Source organism: Meriones unguiculatus, chromosome 2, assembly GCF_030254825.1.
Source record: "Meriones unguiculatus strain TT.TT164.6M chromosome 2, Bangor_MerUng_6.1, whole genome shotgun sequence".
NCBI lineage: Eukaryota > Metazoa > Chordata > Mammalia > Rodentia > Muridae > Meriones > Meriones unguiculatus.
The window spans coordinates 90,802,791-90,816,700 of record NC_083350.1 but is presented as its reverse complement, the minus strand read 5'-3'; the positions used below and the strand labels follow the sequence as shown (position 1 = coordinate 90,816,700).

The window sequence follows — 13,910 nt, the reverse complement described above, 5'->3', positions numbered from 1 at the left end:
ATTTATTTGAAATTAGTTTTAAGGCCATTGATAACTAGGCATATAGTATTTAACTTTAGATAGGTCTGAAATTGACAGTTTCATCTAATGTTTTTTAATAACATATTATGTTTCTGCTTGAGTTCAAATAAAAATAAATCCTCAGTATAGTGACAGAAAAACCCATGGTGAACACAGGAAAAACATGTGACTTTTGCGATATTTTTTTCAAAAAAAATTACTGATCACATGTCAGAAGATTGCAACATCAATAAGATATTGAAATTTATTTTAATTGCTTTTTATAAAAGAGATGAGATAGCCTGTTTCTTCTGCATACCATGAAACATAATAGTTTTTATTATTAAAATGACCTTTTCTTATCTAAAACCAAGAAAATAAGTTTCTCATCAAATTTTCTAATAAAGTTCTTTTCTATTCTAACTTGGCACTTCTCACCAGCTTTCAAATGAAAGAAAACAGAATAAATGTGACTGAATTCATCCCCATGGGACTGACATAAAACCCTCAGCTACAGAGAATTCTACTTTTGATGTTGCTCATCACCTACATCCTCACTGTCACTGGAAACCTGCTCATTGTGGGAACCATAGTCTGTAGTGAGACTTTGAACTCCCAAATGGACTTCTTCTTGGCTTTTTTATTTCTTACAGATGCATGCTATTCATCTTCTATCGTTCCCTAAAATACTGGCAGATTTGCTATCAGAGACAAAAACCATCACATTCAACGGCTGCATGATACAACTTTTTGTTGAACATTTCTTAGGAGCTTCAGAGATTGTTCTTCTTGTGGTCATGGCCTATTACCACTATGTGGCCATCTGTAGACCTCTACACTATGTGACAAGGATGAACCACCGCAATTGCTGTCTCCTAGTTGGGGTATGTTGATAATGGGTTTTATTCACTCTTTTGGACAGATACTTGTTACTCTCTGGATCCCTTTCTGTGGCCCTAATGTCATGGACCATTTCTGTTGTGACATTTTCCCTTTGTTACAACTGGCCTGTGCTGACACTTTCCTTCTTGGTCTCCTGGTTGCTGCCAATGGTGGTGTAATTCCTGTGATCACGTTCACAATGCTGCTGATGTCCTATGTGGTCATTTTTCTCTCTTTGAGGACACATAGCTCTGCAGAGAGAAAAAAGGCCCTCTCTACCTGTAGCTCCCATATTACAGTTGTTGTCTTGTTCTTTGTGCCCTGTATTTATACATATATGCGACCAGTAACCACTTTTTATATGGATAAAGCCAGAGCAGTGTTTTACATTCTTGTCACTCCCGTGTTAAATCCAATTATCTATACTGTAAGGAATGTGGAGGTTAAAAATGCCATTAGAATGTTACTTAGAAAAGAATTCAATATTGGACAATAAAGTATTGTAATATCAATAGTTTATTTTTGTATTTCTTCACAATATTACCTCTTGGTGAATAGCCAGAAACTAGAAACAACCCATATATCAGTCAACTGATGAACAGATAAAGAAACCGTGGTACATTTACACAATGGAACATTATTCAGCTATTAAAAACAAGGAAATTATGAAATTTGCAGGCAAATGGATGGAACTAGAAAAGGTCATCCTGAATGAGGTAACCAAAGAAGCTAAGTAACAAAGAGGGCCCAAGGGAGGATTCACGAATCTCACTGACAAGGAGAAATAGAAAAGAACAGATGTGCTTAACTAGAGGAAACAGGATAAGAGGAGTGCTGAGGCAAATTAGGGTGGGGATATGATGTGGGGAGAATGACAGAGAAGGAAAGGAGGATGGAGGACATGCAGAGAGAAGGGAAGCTGTGGCCTGGGACAGCTCTGAGACAGCCTGGAGACCTATGACACCATAGGCTTCTGGGAGGATTTGGGGTGACTCTAGTGGAGACCTCTACTAGAGTGGAACATGGAGACTAAGAGACTACTCTCTAATCAGGCAGGACTCCAAGTAGAGGGAGGGCAACAACAATCCACCTACAAAAACTTCATCCCCAAAATATTTACCCTGTCTACATTATGTACAGGGATAAAGACAGTGCACAGATTAAGGGAATGAGCAACCAATGTCTGGCCACACCATGGGAGAAAGCCAACACTATTAACTATATTCTGCTATGCTTGCATACAGTAGCCTAGCATAGCTGTCCTTTGAGAGACTCCACCCAGCAGTGGATCTAAACAGATGTTGAGACTCACATACAAAAATTGGTCACAGTTCAGGGAGCCTTGTAAAAGAATGGGAAGAAGGATAGAAGGACCTGGAAGGAACAAGGTCTCCACAAGGAGACCAACAGAGCCAACTAACCTGGACCCAGGAAGGCTTATGAAGACTGAAACACCAACCAAAGACCATATCTGGACTGGATCTAGGTCCCCTACACATACATACACAATGGACAGCTTCATCTTTAGGTGGTTTTTAACAGATGAAACTCAGTAAGATATACATTCATTATAATTCTTTAGGTAATGTCAAAGCTTCCTTCAAACTTGTTCAGTTCTCTCAAATGAGAGTAAAATATTCACATCTAATCAAATTAAGTTTAGTGATGATATCTCCATTTTGTTACCATTTTGTTTCTTTACCTTGCTACACATCACTCATATTTAACATATTTTCTCAAGAAAATATTTTTAATTTTAGAAGATGTATTTAAATATAACAAAATACATGTAATATATATGAATATATCTGAATTCAATTTAAAACCAATTTCAAGGACCATGCAAGGAGATAACCTAGAACCTCTGCACAGATGTACCCCATGGCAGCTCAGTATTTAAGTGGGTTCCCTAGAAAAGGGAACAAGGATTGTCTCTGATATGAACTCAGTGGATGGCTCTTTGATCACCTCCCCCTGAGGGGAGAGGAGCATTACCAGGCCACAGAAGAAAACAATGCAGCCAGTCCTAATGAGACCTGATAGACTAGGGTCAGATGGAGGGGGAGGAGGACCTCCCCTATCAGGAGACTTGTAGAGGGGAATGGGAGGATATGAAGGAGTGTGGGTGGGATTGGGAGGGAATGAGGAAAGGGCTATAGCTAGGATAAAAAGTGAATAAACTGTAATTAAAATAAAAAAACTAATTTCAACTTAGTCTCTGTGGGTCTGTGGATTGTAGCATGCTTGTTCTTTGCTTGATAGCTAATATCGACTTATAAGTGAGTACATACCATATTTATTCTTCTGAGTTTGGGTTAACACACTCAGCACTATCTTTTCTATTTCCATCCATTTGCCTGAAAATTTTGTGATACTTTTGTTTTTAACAGCTGAGTAATTTTCCATTCTACAAATGTACCACAGTTCTTTATGCATTCTTTGGTTGAGGAACAATAAGATTTTTTGCAGATTCTGGCTATTATGAATAAAGTTGCTATCAACCAACTTGAGCAGTTGTCCTTATGGTAGAATGGACTATCTTTTTGGAATATGCTCAAAAGTGGTATAACTGGGTCTTGAGATAAATTTTTCAACTTTGCTGAGAAACTGCCATGTTGATTTTCATAGTGGCTATACTAGTTTACACTTCTACCAGCAATGGAGGAGTGTTACTCTTGCTCCACATTCTTTCCAGCATGAGCTGTCAGCTGTATTTTTGATCTTAGCCATTCTGATATGTATAAAATGGAATCTGAAAGTAGTTTTGATTTGCATTTCCTAGAAGGATAAAGATGTTGAACACCTCTCTAAGTGTATTTCAGGCATTTAAGATTCCTCTGTTGATATTCTCTGCTTAGATCTGTAACCTACTTTTAATTGGATTATTTGGTTTGTTAATGTCTAGTTTATTGAGTTCTTTATTTATTTTGAATATTAGCCCCCTGTCAGATGTGAAGTTTATTAAAGTTCTTTTCCAATTTGTAGACTTTCGTCCTATTGACATTGTCCTTTGCCTTGCAGAAACTTTTCAGTTTGGTTGTTGTTCTTAGTGCCTGTGCTGTTGATGTTCATGAATTTATCTCCTGTTTCAATACATTCAAAGCTATTCCACACTGTCTCGTCTATTATGTTCAGTGTATCTAGTTGATCCAGTAGGAGTTGAGTTTTGTGCAGTGCAATTGATGCGGATCAATTTGCATTCTTCTACATGCTGACAGCCAGTTAAGTTCGATAAGCACTATTTGATAAAGATGCTTTCTTTTTTTCCATTGTGTGTTTCTGGCTTCTGTATCAAAAATCATGTGTCCATAGGTGTGTAGATTTACTTTTGGGTGTTCAATTGGATTCCATTGATAAACTTGTCTGTTTTTATACCCAAAGCATTCAGGTTTTATTACTATAGCTCTAAAGTACAGCTCAAAATAGGGCATGGAGATCTTCTGGATGTTCTTTTATTGTATAGAATTGTTTTAGCTATGGGGATATATGGATCTCCATGAGAAGGGAAAATAGAATGGGCATTGTGGATGGACTGGGGCCAGTGGTGATAGAAACAGAAGGAAGCAGGGAGGAGTGAGAGAGTACTGACTAGAGATGTGGGGCATTTGGGGCAATGTAGAAACCTTGTTTAGTGGTTTGTGTCTATAAACATGTTTTTGTTTTGTTACCAGGTGTGGGATATGGGACTGATTCAGATGGTCCACAGCACAAGACTATTTGCCTCATGCTGGCTCTGAGAGGAGCTCTTTGGCATCTGCAGATAGTTTGGATCTGAGGACTCTGTAGAGAGAATAAAGGTCAGAGCCTAGAGAGTGGGAGAACAGAAAGAACAATAGTGTTCCTGCTTCCCTCTTCCTATTCCTTATTACTTTTGTGAGACAAGAAGTTGGAGGTTTCCTGAAGCAAGGATTAGACTAACTCCAAGGAACATAATGACCCTAACCAGCAGGAAGCAACTAAGAAAGAACTGCACTCCAACTCCCACTAACACTCTCCTACGTGGTGTTGGTGTATTGAAAGGGATTGGAGGGGAGTAGGGGGAAAAATAAGAACATAAATAAAACAGTTTGTAGCAGCTTTATTCATAATAGCCAGAACCTGGAACCAACCAAAGTATATGAAGTGATTCCTAACACTTTTGCTATACCTGTAGATAGGAACCTAGCATAATGATGATCAGAGAGGCTTCATTCAGCAATTCATGGAAACAGAGGCAAAGACCCACTGTCAGACATTAGACAAAGCTCAGTAAATCCCGAAAAAGAAGGAGAAGAAGGATTCAAGCATCAGAAGGGACAAGGATACCACAAAAATCCCCACAGAATCAACTAACCTGGGAGCATAACCTGCTCACAGGAACAGAACCAACAATCAGGAATCTGCATGAGTCTGACCTAGGACCACTACATATATGTTATAGTTGTGTAGCTTTGTCTTTTTGTGGGACTTCTAAGGGGGGGGGGTGTCTCTAACTCTTTTGCCTGCTTTTGGCATAAATTTACCATGACACATTCACTACCAATGACAAATACTTGAGAATAAGGGCAATGGTCCAGGATTCAGGATATTCTGCCTTTATTTTGTCTTGACAGATGATATTCTAATAACCAGATTCAGTTTTCCATATTGTAGTATGGTAATACCAATGCCTTCTTTTGTTCTGTAGATTTAATATAAATGGCTGAAGTGAATTTTACAACTCAACATAATTCCAGAATTTTAATCATCATGATAATAAAATTCAATAATTAGTATGAAAATGACTGATTTGAAGCACTGTGAATAGTATCTGCTGTGATGTGCTATTATAGTAACACGGGTCATAATTAAAACTCATTTTATCTGAAAAATATTTCAAAATGTCAATAAAGTATGGATTGGTAATGAAAATTTCAAAAATCACAGTTATCCACCTAAATGTTAACTTCAAATTTTAATTTCTACACTCCTTATAAATATACTTATTTCATTTGACATCAAATATTAACATTTATAAATAGTTGACTATTTTGATTTTTTTCCTCACATAGTGATTTGTCTTCAACTGGAGTCGAGAAAAAAATTAAATGAAAATTTTGTAAATATTTTCTAATATTCACGGAATTAATTTTTAGCATGGTTTATTAATGTCAGTGAAATTAAAGTGTAAGTTTAATCCTCTAGGTTACTGAAGTGATAATGTTTCTGTGCATCACTGGTAAAATAAAATTCTTAAAGATGAACAAACCTCCTTTGATGGACATCTGGGTTGTTTCCAGGTTCTGGCTATTATGAATAAAGCTGCTACAAACATGGTTGAGCAAATGTCCTTGTTGTGTACTTGAGCTTCTTTTGGATATATGCCTAGGAATGATATAGCTGGATCTTGAGGAAGCACTATTTCTAATTGACTGAGAAAGTGCCAGATTGACTTACAAAGTGGTTGTACAAGTTTACATTCCCACCAGCAATGGAGGAGGGTTCCCCTTTCTCCACATCCTTTTCAGCATGTGGAATGGATACAGAAATTGTGGTGCTTTTTACACAATGGAATACTACTCAGCAATTAAAAACAAGGAAATCATGAAATTTGCAGGCAAAGGGTGGGATCTAGAAAAGTTCATCCTGAGTGAGGTATCCCTGGAGCAGAAAGACACGCAATATATACTCACTTATAAGCGGGTACTAGACCTGTAAGATAGGATAAACATACTAAATTATGTACACCTAAAAAGATAAACAAAAATGAGGACCTGGGGTAAGATGATAACTCCTCACTTAGAAAAACAAATGGGACGGGCATTGGAAGTAGGAGAAAACAAGTAACAGGACAGGAACCTAGAGCAGAGGGCCTCTGAAAAACTCTACCTAATAGTGTATCAAAGCAGATGCTGAGTCTCATAACCAAACCTTGGGCAAAGTTCAGGGAATAATATGAAAGAAGAGGGAGTTAATATGATCTGGAGATCATATTAGTGTCTCCCTTAAAACAGATGACTTAGCAAGACAGCAGGAGAGGCATCAGGCATCCTCATGAATGAGCAGCAGCGGAAAGACAGAAATGTCCCCCATCATCTGTTTCAGAAATAGTAAAAGTATGAAAAGCATTTGGGGCAGTCATCAGAGCATTAGTGAAAGCTGAGAGAAGTTACTGAAATTTGAAGAGGATATGTTTCCTAGATAGTCATATAAAATAATTTTTTTTTTTTACCTAGATGAGTGAGGAATAAATGTTTCATTTATCTGAACATCTTTCTATGAGTAAATGACTAAAATAAAGCAGCTCTCTCACTAATATCTGTAATGTACCATCTTCTATTATATAATTTTCCTACCTAATTTCATATTTATAATAATTTTTTAGGGCTGAGTTTATTAGTATTAAGGTTCTAAACATGTTTTCACTTTCAGAATTATCTACTAATATACTTTTTAAAATAACTAAATGATGAACCACTTTTCTTGAAATTTTAATAGTTATAATTGAAATTCACATAATTTTTAAAGAACATATTATGCTAATAAAATACTTCTTTATGTGTTTGATGCTTAAGATAATGCTAACATCTATATTTTCTATCATCATTCATACATTCGTTGTGTAATGTGGTTACACATTATACAATGTGTAACTGCCTAGTGGAGTTTTTACAGGTCTGAGCTTGATCTGTGTTACTGTCTCTATTTTATGTCAAAGGGTATGAAGTACCTTAGTTTGTTCATTGACAAAGGTTGCTGCATGGCACAAGCTGGCAATGCTAGATATTTGATTGTAGAAACTAAACATTTATTAAAATTAACTTTTGTTTGGAATAACTTTAAATTGAGTAAACTTGTTAAGGGGCTAGGTGATGAGGTTTTTAATTAATATAAGTTTTGTTTTCCTCTCATTGTCCCAGTTGATATTATTTTATTTTTTTTTTAATACAATGAAGCTATTTAGAACAAAAGGTCTGAGAGCAGTGTCATAAATTTGTATATCAGTGAAGGGCAGATGTTCAGATTTTTGTTAGTGATTACTCTGGTTAGTAAAGAGGTCTTCACCACTTATCAAGAAAATTCTTCTTTACAAAAGACAAAATCCACTACAGAAAACCAAAATCATCAAAATGCAGAGCTGTGGAGCCCAGTCTAGATGAATTCATCTACAAAGCACACTTCTAGAGCTCAGGGAACATTTCTGAAGAGTGGATGAATGGAGTGTAAGAGTCAGAGGATCCGAGCGTTTGCTGTGAGTTGTGTCTCCTCCTACTTTTTGATTTCCATCCATAAGGTCTCCCAACATGATTACCTAAATCTGAGGATGACATGATAGACATGCCAAAGTGTACAAGAAAAAGTCTACCAGGTCTCAATCCTACATAAGAACTACAGAAAAGTAAAGAACATTACGAGTAGAAGAAATAGTCTTCCCCAGGGAAGAATACACAAATTGGTTATCCAATACAAATTGATTAGCCAATACTAAATTCTCAGCCCAGAAAACATATAGATGTAAAATTACCCAGACTGAAAAGGTTATGCATACATACACACACATATATATATATAAATATATATACACACACACACACATATGCATGTATAGATGTTTATATGTGTATGTATACATTTATATAAGGAATATATATTCATATATATGAATGAAATAACAATAAATGATCATAGAGTCAATGAATTTGAAAGATAGTAAGAAGTGGTATTAGGGAGGGTGTAGAAGGAAAAGGCAAGGGAGAAATGTCGTAATTAAGTTATATCTCAAAAATAAATGTGTAATACATTTTAGAATATATGTATTTTATTATTGTGACTGGCCAAATCCTTTTGTTAATCCTTTTCAACATATAAAAAGACTGCTAAGTTTTAATTACTGTTAATACAACTGGAATTAGAAATGGAATGTCATCCTTCTGATTGTGGCGCATGTTCTCACTACTCAACACTGTCTTCTCCTGATATTCTGAATGAATTCACGATATAATGTTTTCCAATTCCCTTAAGAAACAATTGAGCCTCTGTGCCCCTTACTAGGGTACCTACTTGGAAACTGTAGATAATAGTCTTCCTTTGAACAGGCTGTCTGGGTCCTCTCAATGCATGGCTCTCAGTTGGAGTATCAGCCTCTGCAGGCCCCCACTGCCCCAGGTATTTTGACTCTGTTGTTCTCTTTATGGAGTTCCTGTTCCCTTCAGGTCTTTCTTTTTCTTTTTTAATTAACTTTTTAGTTTTTATATTAATTATAGTCTATTTACTTTGTATTCCAGCTGTAGTTCCCTCTTTCCTTCCCTCCCAATCCCACCTTCCCTCTCTCATCTTTTCCCTGCCCCTCCCTAAATCCACTGATAGGTGAGTTCCTCCTCTCCTTCCATCTGACCCTAGCTTATCAGGTCTCATCAGGACTGGCTGCAATGTCTTCTTCTGTATCCTAACTAGGCTGTTCCTCCCACGAAGGGTGGGGAGGTCAAAGAGCCAGCCACTGAGTTCATGTCAGAGACAATTCCTGTTCCCCTTACTAGGAAACCAACTTGGGCTATGTCCAAGCAGGGGTTCTAGGTTATAGCCATCTATGGTCCTTGGCTGGAGAATCAGTCTCAGAAAAGACCCCTGTGCCCAGGTATATTTGGTCCTTGTGGAGCTCCTGTCCTCTCCAGGTCTTATTAACTCCCCCTTCTTTCATATGACTCCCTGCACTCTGCCCAAAGTTTGGTTCTGAGTCTCATGATCTGCTTGCTCAAGTACACAACAAGGACATTTGTTCAACCATATTCATAGCAGCTTTATTCATAATAGCCAGAACCTGGAAACAAACCAGATGTCCCTCAACAGAGGAATGGATACCCTCCAGGTCTTTCTATCTCCCTCTTCTTCCATAAGGATTCCAGCACTCTGCTCAAAGTTTGGCTATGGGTCTCAGCATCTCCTTCGATATGCTGGTGGGTAGCGTCTTTCCTAGATCCTCTGTGAAAGGTTCCTTTTCTGTTCCTTGTCTCTTCCTACTTCTAATGTCTATCCTGTTTGCCCTTTTGGGTGAGGATTAAGCATCTTCCCTAGGTCCTCCTTGTTGTTTAGCTTCTTTAGGACTATAGCTTTTAGTATGTTTATCCTATATTATATGGCTAATATCCAATTATAAGTGAGTATATATCATATGTGTCTTTCTGCTTCTGGGTTACCTCACTCAAACATGAACTCAGTGGCTGGCTCTTTCATCATCTCTCCCTGGAAGGTGCAGCCTTGCCATGCCACAGAGGAAGATGATGCAGCCAGCCTTGATGAGTCCTGATAAAGTAGGGCTAGATAGAAGGGGGGATGTCCTTCCCTCTCAGGAGACTAGGAAAAAGACATAGGGAAAGAAATTATGGTAAATACAGATCCTAGGATGACCTAAGCAGAGCCAATGTCTTAAGCAGATCTAGAGTTAACAGATGTCCAGCCTTAAGAGATAGGACAACTGAATGAGGAACAAGCAAGACTCTTCGAAAAGCTTCTCTTTTCTTCTCAGGAAAGAGCACTTGGAGATCATGTTTTTTTTTTGTTTGTTTTTTTTTTTTTTTTAAAGATAGTTTCTCTGTGTAGCCTTGGCTGTCCTGGACTTGCTCTGTAGACCAGGCTGGCCTTGAACTTACAGAGACCTGACTGCTTTTGCTTCCTGGATCATGGTGGGTGGGAATGGAAGGAGATGAGATGAATAGATTATAATAAATAAATATATAAATAAAATAAAATTTAAAAGAAACAGTTGAACTATGTTCTTATCATGTTCGTAAACAGAAATATCAGATGAGGTTTTGGGAGTTTTTAGAAACTTAAGTCATCTGCTCCAGGCTACAGAATAAGTAGACACTCTTGTATTGAGCAGGTCTGCAAGAGTCAGGAGCCAATTTTCTGACATTTCACTCCATTTTTTTCCTGCTGCAGCCCTATTCAGGCCATAAGTCATCCATTGGCATACTTTCTTCTAAGGTTAATAGCTAGTGGCTGATTCGTGATCATTTAGTTTGTTTAGTCCTCCTGTTCCTTGGTGATATTCCATAAGTAGTTTTGGAACTTATAGTATAGACAACTAGGAGAAAGGAATCTGAGATCTGAGGAGAAAACTAATGTACAACATAATGTACAACTTACATATTTGTTGTTTTTATTCATAGTTAGATAATTTCTGAAACTGCAAATGGAATTAATAAGCTAGAGTTATTTTAAATATTTTGAATAGTATTCTACCGTTTACAGGTGTGAGCATGTACATATGTTCACTAACATGTGCTTCTTGACTGACACATGTCAGTAATATGTGTAAAAATATCTCACTCTTTTCTTCTGTGTGTTCAAGTTGAAAAGCATGGAAAAACCTGTAGGTAATGCATTTTACTAACTTAATAAATAAGTTTGATAATTGCACAATTACCATAGGAAATACCATTGCAATTTCAAGCCAGATATAGCATCATAATTTTAGGAGCCGAGTATATACATTTTATCTGGACAATTCTTCTTCACAACATGTAGCAGTTTCCTTTTTCATGTATAGAGAGCTCTTGGTTTTAAATATTGCATAAGTTTTCCCTGCTTCAGTTTGACTGATCTTTCTCTATCACTCTGAACTTTTTTCTGTTTTGTTTGTTTGTTTGTTTTTTGTTTTTGTATTCTCAATGAAATTAAAGTACTGAAAACAATTTTGGAAATGGCCTTAATAAATTATTGGTGATTACAAAACTATAAACTGGACTGAAGCAAATGTTTATCACCACTGACAAATTATACACTCTCTATTGGGCACCCACCTTTTTCTTGGAAAACATGCAAAATCAGAGTTGTGTAACTGAATTTGTCTTCCTGGGACTTTCACAGAATCCAAATGTTCAAAAACTAATATTTATCATATGCTTACTTGTTTACATTGCAACTATTGGGAGCAACATGATGATTGTGGTGACCATTGCCTGTAGCCCTACACTGCAGAGCTCCCCCATGTACTTCTTCTTGGCTTTCCTGTCTTTATTGGATGCAAGCTTCTCCTCTGCCATGACACCCAAGATGATGGTAGATTCACTCTATTAGAGAAAAACTATCTTCTTTAAAGGATGCATAATACAACTTTTTGTTGAACACTTCTTTGGTGGGGATGAGATGATTGTTCTGACAGCCATGGCCTATGACCGCTATGTGGCCATCTATAAGCCCTTACACTACTCTTTCATCATGATGGGGAGGCTCTGTGGCACTCTGGTTGGGGTGGCCTGGGCAGGAGGATTTTTACATTCTACTGTACAAATTATCTTCACTTTGCAGCTGCCCTTTTGTGGACCCAATGTCATTGATCATTTCATGTGTGACTTATTCCCATTACTGGAGCTTGCCTTCACTTACACTCACATTTTCGGCCTTTTGGTGGTTGCCAACAGTGGATTGATCTGCATCATAATCTTTTTCTTGTTGCTTGTCTCCTACTGTTTTATCTTAGTCTCTCTGAGATCCCACAGTTCTGAAGGGCGATGGAAAGCTCTGTCTACTTGTGGGTCCCACATTGCTGTTGTGGTCCTGTTCTTTGTCCCATGCATATTTATATATGCAAGGCCTCCTACTGCCTTCTCCTTTGACAAAATGGTAGCAATATTTTACACCATCCTTTGCTTAATCCTATGATTTACACTTTTAGGAATAAGGATATAAAAAAATGCCATACGTAAAGTGTTGAACCAACTGATAATCATTTCAAATGAAAAGTAAACATATGTTACAGTTCATCAAAATTAATATAAATAGTAAAAAAAATCAAAATTGTTGCAGACAACTACTACAGTGTGTTTATTACCTATAATAAGCTAATGCAATTCTCTAGAACGGACATTATTTTTTGATTTAGAGAATGTTGTTTTCCCTTTTATATTAGGCAAGTTCTCTGAATTGGAAAAAATTATATGTGTAAATTAAAAAAATTATTTCATACTTACTTAGAATATATTAACTAAAGGAAACTAATCAAAACCATCAGTTGAAATAGCACCCATTCATGCTTTCAAAAATTCTGAAATTCAAAATGTCATAGACATTTGTGTAAAATTTTGTTCAACCTATATAAGGAGAAAGAAACATCAATTTATAATGATGACTTCAGTAACAGCCAGAGGTTGGGATAGACAGAAGAAAAATTTTCTCATAAGTACTGTTGCTCCATGTCTGTTGTGACTACATTATTTCCCTGGAGCCCTTTGCAATTTGCTATAGATTTTGAATCACTTCTTGATGTCTTGAGAGTTGGTTGGCCCATTCCTTTCTGTATATCTTTTCTTCTTGGGTTGACTGTAACTTTATGCTAGTCATCTCTGGGAAAGAAGGTGGAAAGTGCCCATTAGTGTTTACCAATGTGTATCTCCAATGAAAAATAACCCAGAAGAATTCTAGAGACCCCTCAGAATTAACCAACCTGACCATTCATGCTCACTTCAAGGATGGGGCCAATACATGTAACCTGAGGCCAGATAATTCATGGGATATATAGAAAAACAAATGCCATTATCAGCCTACATGTTCATAGCAATAAACTGATTCTTAATGAATCAAAGATCAGTGTCTCAATTAACTCTGAACAGGAAAACTTTTCTTACAGTAAATGGTAATTAGCAGCAACATTCACAACTAGACAAAGTACAGACTGTAACATGCTTTGGAGCACACCTCTCCCCTCAAGGTTCAGATATCTATCTGGACAAGGAGACAGATCTTAACTAGAACTAATGGATGAATTTATGGAAACACAAATTTCCAGACACAAGAGGACAGATACACGTATGAACTTAGATTATAGAGAGCATACACAGAATCACCACAATGTAAATCCCAGCACAGAGCAGAGAAAGTGGGCACAAAGTCCCACCCCTAGCCAAGAAGCTATTTGCAAGTGTTAGCTTCTGGGAAAGGGTAAATCAGTTTCCTTTAATGGAGCAACACTAAGCATATAGACCAAATGAAAGGGAAATCTCATATTCAGAAGTTAATAGACATAAAATGGGATTCCAGATATATTTTTTATATAATTTCAATTTGTTTTG

At 36.9% G+C, this 13,910-nt stretch overlaps 2 pseudogenes; both read left to right on the top strand.

Annotated features, from left to right (window-relative positions):
* The first annotated feature begins 448 nt into the window (after window positions 1-448).
* Window positions 449-1,378, top strand: LOC110540678 (olfactory receptor 4C3D-like; annotated as a pseudogene).
* Window positions 1,379-11,658: 10,280 nt separating this feature from the next.
* LOC110540677 (olfactory receptor 4C15-like) lies at window positions 11,659-12,588 on the top strand (annotated as a pseudogene).
* Window positions 12,589-13,910: the final 1,322 nt, after the last annotated feature.